The following is a 22,897-nucleotide window of genomic DNA, read 5'->3' as shown; positions in this document are numbered from 1 at the left end:
AAGAGATTTTAAACCGTGGGTTCTGAAATCAGCACATGGGTTCAAATGAGTTCCCACCAATGAACAGTGTCACTTTAGGCAAAGCCTTCTAAGTATTAAATGCCTCTATTTGTTCTCATGAAAAGTATCCGTGGGGTTGCTTATCTCATGGGGATGTTGTAAGTATTGACACAGGAAGCCATTAATCCTGTGCTCCGCCAAACTAGACATGCACATTTGAGCAGGGAAAAGCAACAAAAACCTAAACAAAAGCTGGTGTTACCTCCTATGTAATGAATCACTGGAATTCTACATGAATCCATATCAATATTTATGGTATCTCAAAAAATTTCTAATGACAAAGGACAAGAACACCAGGTTCCAAGCTTAATGGCTTTTTGTTTTTGCACAGTTACATTAATGGTAAATCATAGTAAGCATAAGTGAATGTAACTCAGAAAGCCTCAGTGAAACAAAAGAACTCTTAGATGACTCCAGACATTGCTATTTCATAGACCTGTAGTTCTTTTCCTGTTTGAGTCTCACAGTTCTTTGTAAAGTATGAATATTAGCCCTTTGTCTGAAGTAAATGGTAAAGATGTTCTGCAATGCTGTGGGATGTCTATTTGTTCTGCTGGTGTTTCCTTTTGCTGTGCAGAAACTTTGAGTTTTGTATGTTCACTTATTGATTCTTGAGGCTAGTAGTAGTGTTGGGAGTTTTGCTAAGAATGTTCTTGTGTTTTCCTGTATTTTTCCTTTTAAGGCTCTCTTTTTCATTGCTTATTAATTTTATACATGTATATAATGTATTTTGAACAAATATACAACCATTGGTCCCCTACAGTTCTTTTCCTATCTACCATACCACTTTATCATCCCAAATTTATGTGTTCATATCTTCCAAGAACATTGGTATTGTAGTTGCAGAAATTCTAGTTAGGAAATATTATTGACTACTTTTCTCTCCCAGAAACTTACATAGAACCTTCCAGAATCTTGAAAATTAGACAGTACAAATAAAGATTTCAGATCAGTATATTAAATTTCTCCATGTCTTATGATATAAGTATTTTCTACAATAGGGTCTTACCTTCAAGTTCTAGAAGGTAATGAAGAGCAATAACAATAGCCTAAAAAGCGTATGAAACCTGTGGGATGCACAAAACAATAAATCCTTGAAAAAGAGGTAACAATACCTGGCACTGGATATTTTAATCTGATAGCCTGTGCTGTCTGGTAGAGGTATTGTTCCACTATTTCAGAGTAGCTTCATTTAAACTCTGTCTGTGTGTGTACATGTATACATTTTAGGAAACTTCTACAGTAGTAGACTTTTATATGGCTTTTTCAAAGGTGTTCAGTATTATTTTTTCTTATGATCCCTCTTCTACCACAATACTCCATCCTCCATCCCATTTAAACCTTCCTGTTGGATTATTTCATTTCCCCCTTCATACACCCGTGTTATGTGGCCTTCCTTTGAAATCACCTTCACGGGGCCCCTTATTTGCTCCAAATTTAAATACATATACTCTAAAGATGCAAATCTAGCCATCACATATGGGAAAGGACTTGAAACATTTGTGCTTTGTGATATGAGTTATTTCACTCAGGACAAATATTTTCTGTCCTTTTCAAACTTGTGGATTCCATAATTTCCCTAGTCTTTACAGAATACTTGTATCATATTTTCATTTTCCATTTATCAGTCAGGCATTTAGGCTGTTTCCTTTTGATGGATATTATGAATTCAGTAAGAATGAAAGTGCATGGTCAAGTATTTCTGTAGTAGTGTGTAGCTGATAAATAAATTTTTCCTATTCTATAGACTGCCTCTATACTCAAATGATGGTGCCATTTGCTCTACAGAAACATTGTTAGTTTAATGGAGTCTCATTTGTTATTTGTTAGCTATAGTGCCTTCCCGTCCAGGGCCCTGTTCAGAAAGTCCTTTCCTGGGCCCTTAAGTTAAAATGCATGTCCTATTTTGTCCTGTTAAAGATTCAGTGATCAATTCTCATGATAAAGCAATTGATCATTTGCAGTTGAGTTTTGTAAAAGATGAAAAGTCAGGATATAGTTTTATTGTTCTACATGTTCATCTATCCAATTTGATTAGCATACTTGCTGGAGTCTTTAGGGTATTTTATGTATAGAAACATCATCCTTAAAGAAGGAGATATTGATTTCTTCCTTCCCTATTTGTAGCCCGTGTATCTCCTTCTCCTGTCTTACTGCTCTAGCTAAGACTTTGAGAATTATATTGAACAGAAATAAAGAGAGGGGACAACCTTGTTATGTTCTTCATTTCAGTGGAAATATTCTCTTTTCCTCCCTTGGTTAAATTATGTTCAGAACTTTAGCATCCACTTTTGACAGACTGTTCGTTCAATTAGTATTTCTTCTTTTCTGTTATGACTAGGTGAGTTGTGAAGGTTGTTTTGTCAGAGAGAATAGCAACATCTGCATCTTTCTGTTGGTTTGTTTGCCTTTTAGTTCCATTTACTTAGAATGCCTTCATCTACCTTCTTATCCTATGGCATTGTCTATCCTTGATAGTGAGGACTATTTCTTAAAACACACCTTGTACATCAGCCCAGTCCTTCTGTCCAGTTGACTTGATCACCATCCCTTCTTCATCCTGTACACTGTCTCAGTCCCAGTCCACCTGACTTCATCCCCTTTTCTTCTTCCTCAAGCTTCTCTGTCTAGAACTAACTCAGCTACCAAAGGAATTCCATATTTCATCTAAAAAATAACAATAATATGGAAGGACAAGTCAATATCTCCTCTACCCAACCTACAAGTCCTGCTGAAGTGTTTGTCAATGAGAATTACCTAGATGAACTCCAGGACAGAAAATTTAAAAAGAATAATCATTAGTTTTTGAGGCACTGGAGAGCACACCAGGGTCTTATACATACTAATCAAAACTTCTATTGCTGAGCTCCTTACCAAGGACCTCATTCTTCAATTGTTAAACCACCTTATTTTCTTAATGTAATTTGGAATTACTTCAATAACTCATGCTTATGACATTTAAAATATAACTCTCTCTCTATATATATATATATTTACATATCTGTCTATCATGGATAGATGGACAAATAGATGATTGGTAGATAAGAGAGAGGTAGACAGATAATAAATAGATAGAGATTAAATATAGATCATTCTTTTCTAAATTTCTACTTCCAACTAGTCATTTACAATCTCTTTATATTTACTAAATGTATAACAGTTATTAAAAGGTTAATAACATTTACTAAACATTGATCTTTTCCCTACCCACTGAAGAAGCAAATTCTAAAGGTTGATTAACATGCTCTAAACCTAGGTGATTTGGACTATATTCCTATGACATTTCCCCCTAGGTAATTTCTAGTGTGTAAACAGTACAAATGAATATTGATTGCAAAGATCTTGCTAAGCTGTGTTGTGATATCCTGCCTTCAAGAACATATGAAATTCAATCTTACTAATTTGCATCTGACTGACAAGAAAATATTGATTGAGCAAATGAGAACAATAAGGAAACCAACTATCAGTGGCTATACAATATCAAACTTGAAAATGGAAAAGCCTAATGTCAAAGAGTATTCATTTCAAGACTTGAAATGTTTCTATCTCCTTTGCTGAGACAGATAATCTAGAGAAAATAGAATGAAATTGTTGCTAAAGAGAAAAGGTGATAGGAATTGATGAATGATAGATATTTGAGAAGAGCTGCAAAAAAACCCACAATACTTTCACTTTAAAGTGACAAATAGAGAGATAAGAATTCAGAAATCAGTCATTCCTTCCAGAAAGAAATGTAAATAAAGACTAACAAAACGAGTTAGTGAGACTGGAATGTATGATGAAAATCACAATGCCACATATACATTCAGAGAAGACTGTTATTTATCTACCTAGCTTCACAACTCTGACAATGGATTTGTAATCAAAGAGGAAGTTTGCAGAATAACAAGGAGTTAGGTAAAACAACATTTGGTAGAGGCAGGAGCCCATGGCAAGTTCATCTCAGAGCTAACCTGACCTACATGATGAATTTTGGGCCAGCCAAGGCTAATAGTGTTATTTTCTCTCAACAAAACAAAACACCTCAAAGCAACAACAACAAAACAAATACTGGCAGACTAGACTTCCTAGCATCCAAAATAGTGGGTACAGTCTCTTTTCATCATAAAACCAAATGATAAAATAAAATTAGAATTTCTTCATTAAAAAAACTTTTGAAAAGGATAATGTAAAATATTAAAAGTGCCTCACACACTAATACAGCCTAGAACCAGGGTGTATGGCTCCTCTTTCATTTTTCCTCTAAAGGAGCACATCTTTTGTTAGAACACATGCTAAGTTCTTTATCTATCCAACTTTATTCACCTTCTTTTACTAGAATAGGCATTGTCTACTTACAAACCCAGCAGTTTCAATCCTACAGTGGATTCCTTTTCTAGTAGACTTGGCCTTTACTTACATGCTGAAGGTTTTATGCAACAATTCTTTACTTTTCTAATTTTCATTAAGAATTTGTACCAACCAGGCATTATGGTTGACATCCTTAATGTCATCACATGTGAGGCTGAGGCAGGGGGATGATTATGAGTTGAAGCTGGTTTGGAATACATAGTGATTTTGAGGCCATCCTCAGTTTTAAAGTGAAGGTATACCCAAACTAAATGGAAAACAGAAGCAAAAGAGGTCAAATAATTTCATATAGTCTTCCTATATGAGAGAGAGAGACAGACAGAGAGGGGGGGGAGACAGACAGAGAGAGAGAGAAAGAGAGAGGGGGGGAGACAGACAGAGAGAGAGAGAAAGAGAGAGAGAGAGAGAGAGAGAGAGAGAGAGAGAGAGAGAGAGAGAGAGAGAGAGAGAGAGAGAGAGAGAGAGAGCAAGCTACTAGTTGGGAGTGATATGAGCTTTTGAATCCTTCTGAAACAGTTCCACAACTGGGAATCAAGCATTCAAACACTGAACCAAGGAAGACCTTTCTCATTCATGCCACCACAAGTTAACTGTAAATGGAAAATTCACTTTAAATTTATCTAACTTTCAAAAAGGTTATCATACCTTCCTCCAGCATTTGCATGCTATCTCTGTGTTACAAACAACTGGAATTATAACAGGAACATAATTCAAATAAATAGTCTCTCCATTATAGTAAAAATGCTTTAAGTCAGAGAGCTTTCATTCAGCTGCAATGGGTAGCATTTATATACTCTTAAAGCGTAGCTTTCCCTTTAATGATGGACAAATTAAAAAAAAAAAAGAAAGGCTTCAAGTTTGAGATTATACTTGTATGTTCCTATCCATTGTTATTCAGAAGACAGAAGACCTTTGACAAAGTAGCAGAAGGGGCTGGGTTAGTCATCAGAGGTACAGGTTCATCTTAAATTCTGTTCCTGAACATTGAAACTGCTGCAATTTTGAGTTTGTACCCCTGATGACTATTCATGTGTAGAATTGTTTTACATGTGAAATCATCCAGACTAAGGGAATAAAATTGGTCTTTTTTTCTGAGGCTACTATAATGACCTATCCTTACACTACTTCCTTTTTTGGTCGCTGTGAGGAAATGCCTGACCATAATTAACTTAAAAGGAAAATGAATTATATCTGGCCCACAATTTGAGGTATGCAGTCCATCATGCCAGGGTAGGTACAGCAGCAGGAGTGTAAGGGGCCACTCACAGTGAAAAGCCAAGGGTGATTAAGTCTTGTGTTCAGCTAGTCACCCATATTGGTTTGTGGATGTGTCCATGCTCATGAACAAATGTATATGTAGGTACTCCTGGAGACCAGATGAGGATGTTTGGTTCTCTGGAAGTGGAGTTACAGGCACTTATGAGCTGCCTCATGTGTATGAGGGAGCAGTATGTGCTATTAACTTGCAAGAGCAATATGAGATATTAGCTACTGAGACATCTCTCCAAACTCTGCCCCTCCTTTTAATGCATTCTGAGACTGCAGTCAATAGTATGGTATTATCCAAACTTAGGATGCATTTATCCATGTCAGTTAATCTAATCTAGAAATTCCATCACCTAGATGTGTTTTCATGGTGACTCTGCCTCCAATCAAGGTGATAGATAGTAAAGATTCTCAAACATAAGTGCTGATGTCGTTGTCATAGCCTGCTCTTTGCTTGAGCATTAGCCTGAAAGTGTGTAACAATCAGGATCTCACATTAAATTTGTTGGCTAATTTCATTAAACCACACTATAACACTTTTGTGTTTTGTGTTGAGGAACAAATGGTTAACTCCAATTGATTTTTATGTAGTCTACAGCTGTAGGAAAATTTCTTCTGCATGTTTAGAAGTTTTTAGATACTCAGTCACCATTTCTTATTCTTTTCAGGACAATATGATCGAAGTGTTTACAATTAAAAATGATCATTTAAATGAGACAACAAAATGAGAAAAAGTAGACAATAGGCAAAAAGGAATAAACAAGGCTCTGAAGTAAAATTTTGTGTATAAACATATGTTATATGTTAAATATATTGATATGTTAAAATATAAATATATTTATGTGTTAAATCTTCTGATGGGATATATTGGGTAGTCACTAGAATTAGGTATGTAAAATAGAGTAAGTATTATAGAACCATTTGGATTTGATAAAATATCTATGGGCTAATATAATATATTATTTTATGTAGAATAATAAACCCACATTAGTATTAGGATAACTACAGTATGTTAAGGATTTCCCTTTGAAAACATTTGGTGGTCCACCAGCCAAAATATTAACTATTAAATATATTACAGGTACTTGGTTTTTCATACTTAGACAGCTTCTGCTTCAAGTAGCAGTGTGTATTATATGGTTTTATTGTAAAGTCAGAATTTTCCTTTCATATACAGATTCAAGTTCTACAGAGGGAGGACTGAGGTTCCCTGACATGTATTGAAAGGAGTAAACATACATACTGCTATTCTGTAACCTTCCCCTTGCTTGTCACAAAAGTATCATCATTCATACATGGCCCTAGTATTGGTGGCATTTCACAGATAAGGACAATGTTATTATTCATGGAAAAATTACAGTCGCTGCTGACTCCCTCAGATAGATAAAACAAACAAATCAGGTTCTGGTCCTGTAGATGGGAGGAAATTCTCTCCAGGTCAGCAAGCATCAGGAAAAGGATGATGCCCTCTGTGAGGAAATGTAATGTAGCTGTGAAATTTGTCCAAGTGCGGAGGGAAGTTCCAACGGAAATGGTGGAAATACCAATCCTCATAGTAAGAACCAAATAGACGAAGTGCTGAACTGTATTCATTGAGGTCTTGCTAAGAATAATTGCTGGTGCTAGAAATGGTGAAATTCAGCACAGCAGAATGAGCAGGGCAAGCTGAAACCTGGGCATCATATCAATGCTCACAGGAATTCAGTTAAATCATGTAGATGGAAAACAGTACATATAAAAATAAATAATAATTCACCTCTCAGCAGTAAGTGCTTACTTATGATCCCAGAATACTCATAAAGTCCCTAAGTTCCATTAATATTGAAGATATAGCCAACATTTAACCAATACATGCCATATAGACATATATAATGTATTATATATGAGAGAAAGGGAACACTAACATAAACATTCTGTTTAGTGGAACATATTAATCATACTGTAAAGTCTTATGTAATCCTCATGACAAAAATCTTGCTGCATTTCTAAATCAGCAGAAACACAGATCATCATTGGAGGTTAGTGGCTAAGAGATGGGAAGAGTGTTGTCTAAAAAGGTGCCTGCCTTGCATGTGTGAAGACCTGAGCTTGACTTCTAGAACCTACATAAGACAAAAATCACTGTGGCAGCATGCATTTCCAATACCGGTGCTATGGAAAGGAGGGTACAGGCAGATCCACGTGGCTCACCGACGCAAAATGCAGTGGGTGGTTCTTGAGGAACAGCAGCCATGGCTTCCACAAACGTGTGCAACCCCCACCCCTACATGCGTTCATTTGGTCACATGTAAACACCACACACACACACATACACACGCACACACACACACACTCAAACCCACTCAAACCCACATTCACACACACACTTCAACACACAAACTGTAGGATGACTTAGATGTGATCAATGTAAGACTAGCCTGGCAGCTGTTGAGACTGGATAATTACATGTGAGTTTCTCATCTCCAGGTATCATATTTCCACTAATACAGATTGAGTGTCTACATGAACTATAATTAGTTCTGTGGCTTGTGTATAACATAATTAGATTTTTGTAATGCAAAGTGTTTTACTAAGTGGAACATGGTTTTCAAAACTCACTGAAATGGCCACAAGAGCAATTCAACTAAAGACAGAACTGTTGGCACACATAACAGTGATGAGAAAAACATGCTTATCTTTTTTGTTTTATAGTTTTCAGAATTCCAAGTCCTGATTATATGGCAGACACATGAAACCTGGTTTCAATTAGGCTTTCTTGCTGGAGTTTGTGTACCAGGTGTCCAGACCACAAAATGGAAAATACAATCTTCATCTGCTTTATATAAATATACCCCTAAAGTTGGCTTGCCTTTTAAGTGCCTGGTTTCTATTTCATTACAAAGTATCATTCTTCATTTTAACTAACAGTAACTAAAGTATAATTTCATAATCCCACCTTCTCCATCATCCTTTCTACCCTTCCCATGTCTTCATTATTCTTCCTGATCCTTCCCAAATCCATGGACTCTTCTTTTTTAAGCAGCGTTGTTATGTGTACATATAAATAATAAACATGAATTCAGCCCACTCAGTCAGTTCAGGGTTGCCTGCCTTTATGTGTTTCTAGGCCTGACTTCTTAGTCTTGAATAAGCAACCAGGGAACTAATTTAAATAGAGTAATACCACCACCACCACCACAACCACCACAACAATAACAGCAACATTAACACAATACTGCACTTCAGAACTCTGTATGCATTATAAACATAGAATGCATATGATATATCTGATAGCTTTATATAATTAGGTTACTTCACAGTAGTCAATATATATGTTATTAAGAAAGTACATAACTTTCTTACATGGAGCCATCTAATGATAAAATGCTTACGGTTCAAATGTGAGGACCCTAGTTCACATCCCAAAGACCCACATATAACTGGGTGCAGAAATACCATTCTATGATCCCAGTGTTCCTTCACAGAGATAGTGGGCAAAGAAAAGGAAATCCCCAGAAGTTTGTGGACTAGCTAACATGACATATACGTGAATAACAAGATACCCTGCCTCAATCAAAACAGAAAGCAAGGATCAACATCCAAGATTGCCCTCTGGCTTCCCCTTATGTGCCTTAGCATGTGTGTGCTTGCACTCACAAGTGTGCATCTCACACACACATAAATGCGTACCTAGATAGGCAATGATGCAGAAGTTCTAGTGAGAATGTGTTTGTTGATCAGTAGAAATTAACTAAAACAATGAGTACCAAAATGAATTGCCATTCTAGTAGTATCATCAAACATAAGGGATTTTAAGGTTCATTATGATGTGTTAGTGGTAATGCTGAAATGAGCCAATGAGATTTTAGACTCCAGCTCTGGAATGTTTCTGTGCAGACAGCATGTAAGGTGTCCATCAAGGGCAAGCTGACCTTCAAGGGCAACCTGTGATTCAGTTAATCCTCCATGTGGCATTCACAAACTTGACAACTAGAAGGAAATGCCTTTAAGTGCCTTTTGGGGAAGTATGTTCTCTGGAAGCTTATGACTGCTAAAGCTCTAGATACTCCCAGTGACTCTGTTCTGTCCTTGAAATACACCAAACAGTAAGATAAAAGTTGTTTTTGTTTCCATGTAAGAGGAAGCCAGCGAGTCTGTGTGTTTCTCTCTTCTGGAACATATGGTCTTATCTTCCAGGCACTCCATGTTTTAGATGTGCTGTGCTGGGATCTGCACTGGGATATTTATGCTTTCTCTGTTAGTTTTGTACCCTCTGAACCTCCAGTGATCAAGAGTAAAACAGTGCTAACCATGGCCATCCAGGAGGAATACTGAGAGAATTAGATGAGGTAATTTCTATGAATAGTCACCTTAGATTATGTTTGTTTACTCAATATTTCAACAAAATCATGAGAAAGTTAGGCTAAGTTTTCTCTCTTTCAGTTAAAAAGAGAATATGAAGTAGGGTAAATGACAGTTTTGAGGAAGGCGCTGTGCTTGAAACTATTTTTAAATAAAGAGATTGTTAATTTTTCCCTAGTTCTGGGATAATTTTGTCCTTTCTCAAGTCAGTTCTGGGCTGTCTATCCCTATCATTTCTGCTACTCTGAAGGGAAGAAAATATTTTCTAATATTCATACTTCTGAAAGTATTTTCAAATCTAGTCTTTTATGCCTTTCATTCTTGTATTTTACATTTTAGATTGTTCCACTGATTTCACTAATAGTTTACTAACTTAACAGCTGTGCCCAGTTTGCAGATAATGTAGTACTACCAGGAACTATATAATCAGTCCAATCAATTCCTTGCATTTACTTTCTTTAAATATGGACTGGCTTAGACACATGGCCATTATTTAATTTTATTAATTATTTAATTTACTAAGAGTTTCCTCCCTTTGCATTATTCAGTACAAGATAGACTGTGACCTTGCATATCCAAATGTCAAGACCTTATCCGTCACTTTCACCATCAACTTCCTTTCTACATTTCTACAGGGAAGGCCATCCCTGGAAAAAGGTTTGAGAGTCAAATGGTAGCAAGCATTTCACCACTGAAAAGTCTGATTTTACTGTATTATCTCACTTAGTTATAACATCAATATTTTTCACCACTAAATAATTGGGCATACTTCATGATATCTATACATTAGGTGAGGTGAAGAGAAGCTTCATGCTAAAATTGAGTGTTCTATTTCTAGTCTGACAACAAGTCTAAAATACAGAAAATATGAATAAATAGCAATGGCACTGCAAATGGTCACTGGGAATGAAGAATAATTGGAACCATCAGTACAATTCACTATTTACTTAGTTTATGAAGATTAAAATTTAATTTGGAAGCAAATTATTCCATTTTAAAAACATATTAGTGGTTACCACTGGATTAAAATGAATTAGTATCATTTCAAAATAGATGTCTTTTTTGTTGATATATATGTATATCATATATGTTTAATATATTTTATTTAATACATTATAATTATCCAAAGACATGTGTACTACCAACCAAATTGTCTTAATTTGTACAAATTAAGAGTTTATATCATAGATCTGAGTTGCTGAAGGAGTAACTTCCATTGTAATTTAAGAGCATGTTTTATGAGTAGATATTTGATTTTTGTGTTTTAGTGTTAAATTATTATCATTTTATTCCAGTTTTAGTGTCTGAGGCACTAAAGCTGCAAAATGTTAGTTGCCTTGCTCCAAGATGGTTTTCAAATCCCATTGTTCCTTAGTGACTACCTTCATAGTAGGAAGAGATTTGTAAGAATTAGAAAAGTTTCTCTTTAATCTGAAACATATCAGCAACTTTTATTGTATTATTTTTTCTGACACTGAATATTATCATTGTATATTATCTTGCCATATTTATTCCTGGGAAATATTAAAATCTAAGTTGAATTTGGAAATCTAAAGCAACAATGCAAATAGTTACATTTATATTACTTACTATAGCATCAGAATTATAATTCCCAATATAATGAGTTATATCATAATCTACTTATGCATCCTCGTTGTTGCATGCTGATTAGTCTATAATATGTACTTTCTTTGCATAAAAGATGCCACTGGTTAAATTTTAATCTTTAAAATTATATGAACTTTTAACATTGTGAAAGAATATATGAGACAGAAAAATACACTATATATATAGTGGTTTTATTAATGAACTTTGTTCTTTGACACCCATGTCCATACACGTTTCCAGTCCATTCTGATTAGTCTTACATCACAACCTCCCTGTCACCTTCCTACCTTCCTTCCTCTGTTCCCTACAAACCCCTTGTCCCATGTTTATGAGTTTTAGTTTTGTTCGGCAACGAAATGTGTTTAACTATGACAATCTGTGAGACTGCTTTTAGACCCCTCCGCCAAAGTACTCACTGAGGACTATGGAAATGATGGTGGAGACAACCGGTTTCCTAGGCTGCACTGTATCCAGAAGACATTCTGTAGCCTTCTTCCTGTCTCTTGGCTGTTGCTTTCTTCCATGTCTTATGTAATATTCTCTTAACTTTGGGTAGACTGGGATCAAGTTCACAGCTCAGCACTCAGCTGCTGTGTATTATCAGTACCTGGAGCCGTTGCATGTCTCTGAACGCCATCTTTTTACTATAGAGTCTTCTCTGATTCAAGCTAAAAGTAGCATTTTTTTCTATTAAGTGTAAATATACTTTTTTAGAAGGTAGTTTGAGGCTCTCCTCTTTGGGACCAATTACTTGTCCACACATTTAATTTTATTTTAACTTTTGAGATGATAATTATGCCATTTCTCCCTCCCCTTACCTGTCCCAACCCTCTTATAAGTCCTCCTGCTCTTGTTCAATTCATGGCTTCTTTGTTCATTAATTACGGTTTTATGTATATATGCAACTGTATATTCACATGTATTCATAAATTAACCAGCTTGGTCTGTACTGTGTTTTTAAAAACAAGGCTTTTATTTATTCTTTGAGAATATCATACAATGTACTTTTACCTTATTCTTTACACTCCTCCAACTACCAACCTGAAATCTTCCCACATCTCCTGACCCACCCAATATTATATTTTCTTCCTAAAAACAACAAAAATTCTGCATGAAGTTTAGTTTGTGTTGGGTGGGTACTTCTGGGTATTGGGCCTGTCCTGGAGTGTAGTTGACATACCAAGTGTCAGTTCATTGACAAAACTGACCTTCCCTCACCCAACAGCATTCATATATCAATAGTTTCTTTGATAGGAATGGAACCTCATGCCTACTTCCTCTCCTGTATTCTTAGTTTTTCTTTTTCTTTCTTTCTTTTTTTTTTTTGTCTTAGGTTTGCTCAGTTCTTACGCAGTGTCTGCAGTAATGGGGGCTGATCACCTATTTGTGGTGGAAAACACAGGAATGGCAAGAGCCTATACTGCATGGGGAGTGGACTCTAGATCCTCCCTGACAACAATTCAAAAAATGGTATCCCACACCTGGCCTGGCACTGGGAAGTTTTCTTTAATAGCCAGTGACTTCAAAGAACAGTTTCATACTCTGTGTTTTGTGTGTGTGTGTGTGTGTGTGTGTGTGTGTGTTGATGGTTACATTTTTTAAATTAGTTTACAGACTCATAGGTTTCTGTGACTTTTTCATTCACATTCAGTTTGGCTAAACTTATCCCACCTTCCATCTACCTCCCTGTTTAAATCACCTGAACTTTTCAAACCACAGATGTTCATCTAAATATATCTCATGCTTCTATTGCACACATTAAACTCTTACTTTAGGGAAAAACAAATAAAATTAGAGAAAATAGAGAGATAAATGTTCTTATTGAGCTGTATGTGTGAGTTTTAGACTGAAAATGATTTTATATACTAAAATGTAATTTAAAAATTATGAAATAAATTTAGACTCAGTTAATAATTATGGAACTATCATAGTAAATGGTGTGAAATCATTAAATCAAAATTTCACAGTAGGAGGGTGATGACTTTCTAATTTAGATATGTCTGGGCATATCTTAATTTCTAAGGATTTTCATTTCCCTAACATGAATATCTTTATATGTAGGGTTAGTTAATTAATGAAACATGCTAGATTTAGAGAGAAAATTATTTTCATCTGTGCCACTAGGTATATCCGTTTTAACTCAGTTCCATGGGAAATTTTAAGTATGTTTTTTAAAACCTTGATTTACTGGAGCAAAAGCAATTCCCTTGATTTCTTCATGTCTAACTTCAGTGTGTAAAAGGATGGCAGCTAAGAGGTCTTTTAACTGTATTCAGAAATGGTGCCAATTGTTTTTAAGCTGAACATGCAATTTATTTTAATTGCTTTCCTACTCCGAAAATTCTGGAGTTCAGAGTTTAACTTGAAATTGTTTTCTCAAGGTTAGCTCTAGCCAAAGTCCAGGAAATGGCTTATGTCTGTCAATATTTGACTTAATGGACTTGTCCTATGTTGGCGCTTTGTCCTTTTCATACTAGACTGTGCCTATGACATAACTATGTGTCTCTTAGCAGACTCCACTTCGAAGTAGTACCCAAAAATCTGTAAAGCAACCAGTGATGATTTAGATGGGTTATTGATTCTTAGTACAGTTCTGGGGTAAATCATGTGTTTATTAACTCATTATTTTACTTTCACTTTATTTGGAAATAGCTTCAGTATTTTCTTGTTTCTGACCATAATGAAGTTTTTAAGGCAGGAAAAATAAATGATGAGGTCCAAGGTATGAAATCAATGAGTTACCTAAGTGCCAAGGTTGTTGCTTAGTGAGAATGTTTACTACAGAAGCAAAGAAATCAAGAAGAATCTCTTCACCCATGCCATGAAGAGAAGCTGTTTTAAATTGGAGAAAGTCCAGCGGTACCTAGATGAAATGGGATTGGAGTTCTCAAGGCTATGGTTGGCAGCATATTTGTTACAGCAGACAGTTGAGAGGAGAAAGCCTCACATGAAACAACACTGTTGTGTTCTGCTGGAGCTTGTAAATAAGGTGTGATGAGAGATGAGTGCACGTAAGGCACTTGAGAAGGGTTCACACTGCTGAAACCATTAGAACCTGCGATTGAGAGCATAGACTTAGGCTGCAAGCTTTCGAGTTCTCTTAGAGAGTTTCAACAGGAGAGCAAAAGAACAATCCATTTTCAGAAGACTTCAACAGGAGTGACAAAGATGGGCGTAGTGAGAACAAGAGGCATCAAGTGATATCTTCAGGGCAAACTTATCCTTGAAGCACTGTCAAAACGTGGAGAATTGGGCAGGAGAAACATTGATGATTAATATGATGGAAGCAGTGTAGGCAAGGCCTCATCGTCAATGAAAATTAGACAGTTTAGGAAATGCAGTAATACTGGCTTAATTCCCAGACATCTGTTTTAAGTTAGTGAGTGGAGAGTTGAGCTACTCACAGACGGAAATAGGATGTAAGTATATTATTTACTTTTATATAATGGGTACCACATTAACCAACAAAAACAACCTATGGGGAGGAAGATTGACATTGTCTCATTTTATCAGAAATTTCAATCCCTCGTTGAAGGAATTGTGTGGTGCAGCAAGTCAGCCAGAAGAAGCAATAGTTTGAGGAAGAGGCTCTTTTAATACCTGTAAGAAATTTTTAATCACTATTTTTAAATTTCTTCTAGGTGTACATAATGCACTCTGGTTTCTCTTGAAAACGTATCCCCTTCCCTACAAGTTACCTTTCCAATATGCACTTGTTTGTGTTTTGTTTTGTTGCACACTGGGGTTTACCAAGATTGTTCACTGATCCCTGGTGGGGTCATCAATGGGGGTATAAAACAGAAAACAATGACTCTTTCTCTCTCAGAATCCATTAGGAGCAAGTAGTTCAGCAAGGAGGTGTTAGGCACTGTTGTCACCACCACCCACGTTATAGGTTGCTTCACATTCTTCTGAAAGTTCAGCACAGACAGTCATAACTGATATGGCACATAGAAGACAGTATGTGACAGCTCTTTTCCTTGCTGTTTTGCCTTCCCAATCTTCCCAACACCTCTACTGTGATATCCCATACTTCTGAGAAAGGATGTAATTCTCATTGAGGATTGAGCATTCAGACACCACTTATTGTCAACATGTTAAACAGCCATGAGTCTTTGCATACACCCTATTTGTTAAAAAGGGAATCTTCTCTGAATATTTGTCTATGAGTATAAACATAAATATTTAGAAAGCAGTTTGATGCTGTATCAATTTAGCTCAATAACAGTAGTATGATTCCCTGTATGGCCTAAGACCTTGTCTCCCAACTTTTTAAAACCAGGTTTATGGTACAAGGTATGAATTCACTACTCTGGTTTAGGAATCAGACACATTGAGGGAGTAGTTGCTTACTTCCATAACAGTCATGTCATTACTACAGCATTGTGAACATTATGGCTGTCAGGATGGTGTTATATTTTATTCAACTCACAGATGGGTGAGACCACTGATGCCCACCCACCCCACTCCCACCCCAACAATCTACATATCATCTCTGACACTGTGTAGGCTTTTATATGGGAAAGAAGCTTCCAATTCAGTTATAAATTGATTTCTCTACATGTAAACAAATGTGTTTGGTGTCTTCAACAATAGTGTCTTATTATCTGGTTCTATTGGGAAGCCATGAGCAATAGCAAGAGGCTGTTTTGTTTGGGGGAATTTGGGAAGTACTTCATGCCTGGTTCTTTGATTTTTGTTTAAAAATCCATGAGTTTGAGGTGCAGCGCTGTTGAGCTATGCAGGATATAAACTTTAAAATTCGTTTTGTTAACATATAATTTTTAATTGGATTGCAAAGTACAGAATTCCAAATGAATTTTTCATTCTTTTTTCATCTTGGTCAGCCTTACCTCTCACCCCTTCGTATCCACCATTCCCTCATTCCATCCCTGCTTAAATATTTAAACCTCTAGTATAATTCTTTTTTAATATTACATGTCCACTACCCAAATTCCTTTAAGTTTTTCTGTGCCACAATGGCCCCTTAAGAGTTTTCCTGGATTCTCCGTGTATTCCAAGTTAAATGCACAAATCCAGTTATTTGAAGCTAAGGTTCACGTGAAAGAGACAACATATGACATTTATCATTCTAGACTTGCAAATTTTACTGAGTAAATTTTTTTCTAGTTCTATCTATACATTTTTGTGTGAATTCAATTTTTCATTGTAACTGAATAAAGTTCATTTTGTATATGTATCACATTTTAGTAAAAGGCAAAATATTTAAATGATCTGAAGAGAAACCAGAGTATGTGTACCTCATTTTGTTTCTCAATTCATCAATTTATAGACAGCATGACTGGTTCCATTTCCTAGCAATTTTGATTATAACAGCAGTGAACATGGATATGAAATCTTGTAGCATATAGAATCCCTTGAGTATAAACCCAGAAATAGTGTAGCTAGATCATATGATATTGTGATTTGTAGCTTTTTGAGGAACCTCAACACTGATTTCACTAGTGGCTGCAACAGCTTGCACTCACATCAATAATGAATAAAGGCTCCTTTCCCCACATCATGGCCATCTTTTGTAGTCATTTGATTTCTCGATGACAGCCATTTTGACAGGGATGAGATGGAATCTCAAAGTAGTTTTAATTTGAGTTTCTGTGATGGCTAATGATGGTAATGAAAACAAGTACTTTTAAAAGTATCTATTAGCTGTTTGTATTTGTCTACTTATAGTAAATGGAGATGTTTGGAGATGCCAATATTTGAGCGTCTGGGCATATGAGTCATAATGTAGAACTGCATATTGCTATTGCTCTAGGGATGGGAAAAGTTGGTCATCAGAATCTGAGAGCTGTGATTGTAATAAAATGGAAGCAGATGTTAAGAGGAAAAGGAAAAAATTAGGAATAGTAGCTTGGAGAAAAGTGTGTTTAAGAGAAATAGATGGCTCAGTGGTAAAGGTGCTTGGCACGCAGTCCTGACAGTCTATCCTTGATACCCAGAACATGCATAAAGGGAGAAGGAGAGAACTGATTCTACAAAGTCACCCTCTGACTTCCATATGTTTACACTGGCACACACAACAGTAATAATTATGGCATCTAAGAAGGGTGAAGAGCCAGTGAAAGAGTCCGTGAAAATCTACAAATAGTCACAAGTCTATTAGGGATCTATGCTAGAAGTGTGTCAGAAACATTGGAGCCAAAGCTAAGAACTCACTTGCTGGTACAGAAGGATGAAAAGCACAAGGAAGCAGCAAGCTGAGCAAGTTCACATTTGAGGTGCTTGAAGGAGAAGAAAGCATTGGCTATCAGGATAAGAGACAAATAAACCTTACAAATGCTTTGTGGTACATAGGTCGTAGGGGGATACCTGGAAACAATGGGGAGTTGGGAATTGGAGGCAGAGACTTAGCAGCTGTCAATAAGTTGGTAATAGAGAGCTGTTGCCATTTGTATTGCAAGTGAAATTGTGGTTGATCAAATACAAACTGTGGCATCTGAAAGTTGGAGTCTGGTAAGCATAACTTGTATAACAGCTGGTTTCAAACCTTTGAGCAAGCTAGGCTTCTCTCTCAGTAACCTTTTGTTCTACCATACACTGATATTTTTCTCTATAAACACACTAACAAATAAGGTACATACAAAATCAAGACATCTGCCCCATTCACAGATTAACAGTCTGTCACAGTCCACGTGCATTTCTGTGACTTGCTATAATTTTGGAAAGAACCGTAATTAAGGTTGAAATTGGCAAAAGTGTCGTAATCTTTAGAATACTATTTTGGGCACTTAGTTTTTCATATTTTAGCTGATAATTTTATAATGCAGAAAAATTGGAGTTGTAACATGTGAAGGTAATACCAGTGTATTTAGTATTTCAATCTTATTAAGGTAATATAACTAAATTTAATTTGCTTATGTATTACCAGAAGGAGCTATGAAAATGGAACAAGGAATGTGCTTTAGATATCTAGAGGTGCAGTCTCCATATTTTAAGTGACTTCATTCTTTTGCAATGCTTACTGTAAACAGGACATTGAGCTCAGTGCCAACACAGAGCAGGAGTTAGGACTCGATCAGCAGAATGGTTCTCAGAGCACGATTTCACTCTTCCCCGCCCTTTGCATACTTGGAACTTTTAGTCTCTGCAGCACTTTTTCAAACTTCACTTTAAGGTTGGAAGTCTGAAAGCATCCAATGGGGGAATGTTTGTTTCTTTCCATTTTAAAAAGTTTTTTTAAAGAAAGTTTTATTCTTGAACAAGATGTCTAGCTACAGGTCAAAGATACCCAGTTGTTTGGCTAAGCACTTTGTGAGCCAAAACTACTTAAAAGGTAAAAGAAAAGATAGTCACAGGAAATGAGGCTTGGCTCACAAGTACAGCTGAATTCTGCAATTGTTTTACCTGATTGCATTTTATTCTGTATTAATCAAGTAGATGTGAAAGTGTATTCAATATTTTAATGAGTTCAGATCGTTAGAGTTAAGCTTCATGAAGTCAGGTGGTCTGTCTTGTTCATTACTGAATCCCTAGTGTCCACTTCGGTCCTTGACATATATCAGAGCCTTAACAAAGGTGTTTTAAAATAATCCATGGGAAGACAATGAACTGAAGCCCCGAACATCCGGAGCTGGTCACAGTTCTGCCTCAGAACTAACATCTCAGTCAGACAAGCTTCTCCTTGTTTCATTGTTCTAATTTAAAAAAAACAATAAAGATTATTTATTGATAAAAATCTTCTGATTTCATTTAAGTGCTTGGCAAGTATATTTGAAATACTTTGGCAACTGCTACCTTAAAATAAATACATTTTTCACAGGTGATATAATTGCTAAAGTTATAAATTAGGTCATATAGTAAATGGAACAAAATAGATTTGAAGATATTGATTTCATCTTATCACAGTGAAATGTTACAGCACAGCTTTCCCACGCAGAAAGTTTTCAAAGGATTGTGAACAAAGAAGAGCCTGAGGCTTCAGTTTCTTCATTTTGTTTAAAGGAAATATTGAGTCAGAGTCCAGAATGAATTATTTCTTTTAAGTTCACAGTGTGATTCCTGTAGGTCAGAGTTCAAGCTGAGGTCAGGCAGGTGGGAAGGGAACTCTTAGTCTGAAATGTGGTGAGTAAACAGGATATACATTACTAACAAACGGTAGACAGGATTCATATTAACTAGGGTAGACAGTATTCATATTAACTAGAACCGTGAGTTTGAATACATCTTTGTGGAAGTGTAAAATAAGAATATCAAATATCATGGAATCAGTACATGAAAAATAGTTGTATAAATTATGCTGTGCTAATGCTCTCTAATTTCTCTTGTATCTTAGACCTTTGAGAATGTTACTGGGATAACTGTCTAAACCAAATTCCATGCATCCATCCATGGTGAGTAGAACTATTTAAGATATCACTTTGTTTATCTGTAGTTTTTAAATTGGCAATCGCAGATTTCAGGCCACTCATATAGGAAAGTCAAAGAACTGGTCTTCGTGTTGTATGTTTTTAATGATTAAAAAGGAGAATGAAAGGCTAGGAAGGATAACTCATTGGTAGTGTGCTCGACTAGCATGCTTGAAGCCCCAGCTCTGCCTAGCAATGTACAGCTGGCATGCTGATGGATTGAAATTCTAGCACTGGTGAGTGAGAGAAAGGAGCATCCTATGTTCAAGGTCATCAATAGCTATAGAGTAAGTTCCAAGAAGACTATTACAGGTTAGAATCACTAGATATTTTTGGCTAATTTTAAAAATTGTCTTCATGATTTGCAAACATCCCATGTGTAAACTTGTCACTTTTTTTTCTAAAATCTGTCAAATGTAAATCGCCTAAAATTAATTCACTTGCTACTATCAAGTCTATTGCACAAACACTGTGTGGGAGAAACTGTGTATAGAAATATATGTATGAAATCCTCCTGTCAGGCTAATGTGCTTCATTAATTCTCCTATGATAAAATTATGAAAATCTAACCCTTGGACTTCAATGGAAACAACCTGATTTTTCTTCTTCAATTTGTTTTACCCTGGTAAACTTGCTTTATGGGTTATCTCATAGTCTTTCATAATGAAATAATTTTTATTATTGTTTATAATCCCTGGTGGGACTGAAGATTTTCTTGTGTCAGTCACAGTGTCAAGCAGATGGATGCTCTTGTATACAAAAGAGGTGTCTAAATCACTGAGAGCTCTGCACCCGAGCTAATAACCTCAATGAAGAGGTTCACAGCTGCACCAGCTGTGTTTCCATTCCATAGGTTGTGAGGTTCACAGTGCATATATGTACCAAACATACCTAATACAATACAAATAAAATGACCATATTCTCAACACTTCACACAGCCAGTTAGCCCTGTCTATGCAATTGGGAAAATTTTTCAGTATATGGACACACAGCTCACTGTAAGGATGATACATATGTAAACAAGACATACATTACTAACAAAAGGTACCTTATGAAATCTCGCATGGCTGTGTCTATTCTTCAGCTATAAGAACTATCTTAGATATTTCTGTTTTTTTCCTTTTCCTATAACTTACATTGTTATTTTAAGCTCACTGCTAAGTAGTGTGGTTGTAGCTTGAAGGTGAATGTTAAGTGACTAAGCAATATTTGTTTTTTCTTGGTTTTATTTATAATGACTTTCATGATAGCCATTTAAGCATTACATTGATGTTTTATGTGTGTTTTTTGTTCACTGGAATGTTAGACAATTACTAGGCAGTTAAATTAGATTTTATGAAAATTTTCCTAGTCTCATTTGAAATATTTGAAATACATGAAGAAAAAGTTCAATCTGATAATTTTGTCTTCTTCTCATGACCAATTCATTTGCTCACGTCATGTCATCCTTGTGAAGTTTGATAGCTTACTGTTTTTTAATAAGTCTTATTAACAATCTATTGATTGTGTGTTTGCACTATTGTATGTACTTGTATGTACCTTCATGTATAGAGGTCAGAGGATAAGCTGCATAGGTGGGTTCTCATCTTCCACCACATAGGTCCTTGGGATTTAACTCAAATCTTCACAGTTATCAGCAGGTGCCTTTACCCGATGAGTAATCCCACTGGCCCAGCTCATTCTTTTATTCTATAATTTATTTGAATTGTTTTATTTACTTAAAATTTTTGAGAAATATTGCAGGATCAGGACAGCATTTCTTAGTGCCTTTCTTTCTGGTAGTGTTAAGGAGAGGATACACACATTGCAAACTCTCCCTTGAATGTGAGTCTTGGGGAAAGATGGACAGTAAAATAATCAAGTCAGAGACATCATTTTAGAGATGGTATGTATAAAGTTTAAGGCAGCTAATATACTGGTACATGCCTTTAATTTCAGGAGGCAGACCCAGGGCTTCTCTGAGATTAAGACCAGTGTGGTCTACAAGCACAAGATAGCAAGGGCTACACAAAGAAATCCTGTCTCAAAACAAAACAAGAACAACATAATAAAACTCGTGAAAGTTTAAATGTGCTTTATCAACTATTGTATAGGAATTACACTCACTAAGTTAATTTTCAATCTGATGTCTCTGAAGTAACATTTTGCCCATTTTGTTAAGTTTTCCATTTAATTACCATGTATTTATAAATTAAATGATTTTCTTTTGGTTTTTATGAGACAGGGTTTCTCTGTATTGTTTTGGAGACTGTCGGTCCAGCCCAGCCTCGAACTCAACAGAGATCCGCCTGCCTCTGTCTCCTGAGTGCTGGGATTAAAGGCGTGCATCACCATGGCCCGGCAAAATAATTTTTGCTTTGAAAATTACCACTGAATAAAACTGGTGGGCTTGCTGATTCTTTCCAACTTTTATGTGTTTAATCTCTGATTTTTATTTTTATTTTATGTCAGTAGTTTGGATATGTTACTGCTTCTCTCAAAAAGCCCAGCCTGTAGTTATCGCTAGGTGTTGTTTTCCAAGTTATCAATTATTACATTATATTCACATTATAATACTTATTACTATGGAAATGTCTCTGATTATATTCTGAGTTGTATAAATAGGATTTGAATATGATAGTTTTCTAATGCTTTAAGTATGTTTATGAGATAATACAGTAGGTAATCTTTGTTATATAGTAATTTAAAGATATTTCTATCTTATCATAAAGCATTACATTGTATAAATGCTTTATCTTGCATTATATAGAGTGGGCAATGACAAGAAACATTTGAACAAATTTGAACAATGCCTCAGTATTCCATTTTAGCTTATGTACTAGGTTTAACACTACTAAGTCTAAGTGGGTGAGTTATGTAAATAGATAGCTAGAAAGAAGAGCATTATGGGAATGTGGAAGACTAAA

The 22,897-nt window shown here is 35.8% G+C and overlaps 1 long non-coding RNA gene across 2 annotated transcripts in view; it reads left to right on the top strand.

The window, feature by feature from the left end:
* The window catches only part of LOC110340560, a 261,177-nt gene that overhangs the window by 4,873 nt on the left and 233,407 nt on the right, over positions 1–22,897 (top strand). For both annotated transcript variants that reach the window (XR_005878864.1, XR_005878863.1), the window contains exon 2: positions 19,919–19,976. This is a non-coding gene — a long non-coding RNA (uncharacterized LOC110340560). The remainder of the gene's footprint in view (positions 1–19,918; positions 19,977–22,897) is intronic.

This window comes from Mesocricetus auratus, unplaced genomic scaffold (assembly GCF_017639785.1).
Source record: "Mesocricetus auratus isolate SY011 unplaced genomic scaffold, BCM_Maur_2.0 Super-Scaffold_100008, whole genome shotgun sequence".
NCBI classification, from domain to species: domain Eukaryota; kingdom Metazoa; phylum Chordata; class Mammalia; order Rodentia; family Cricetidae; genus Mesocricetus; species Mesocricetus auratus.
The sequence above is the reverse complement of the archived record's forward strand: the minus strand, read 5'-3'. Positions and strand labels throughout refer to the sequence as shown.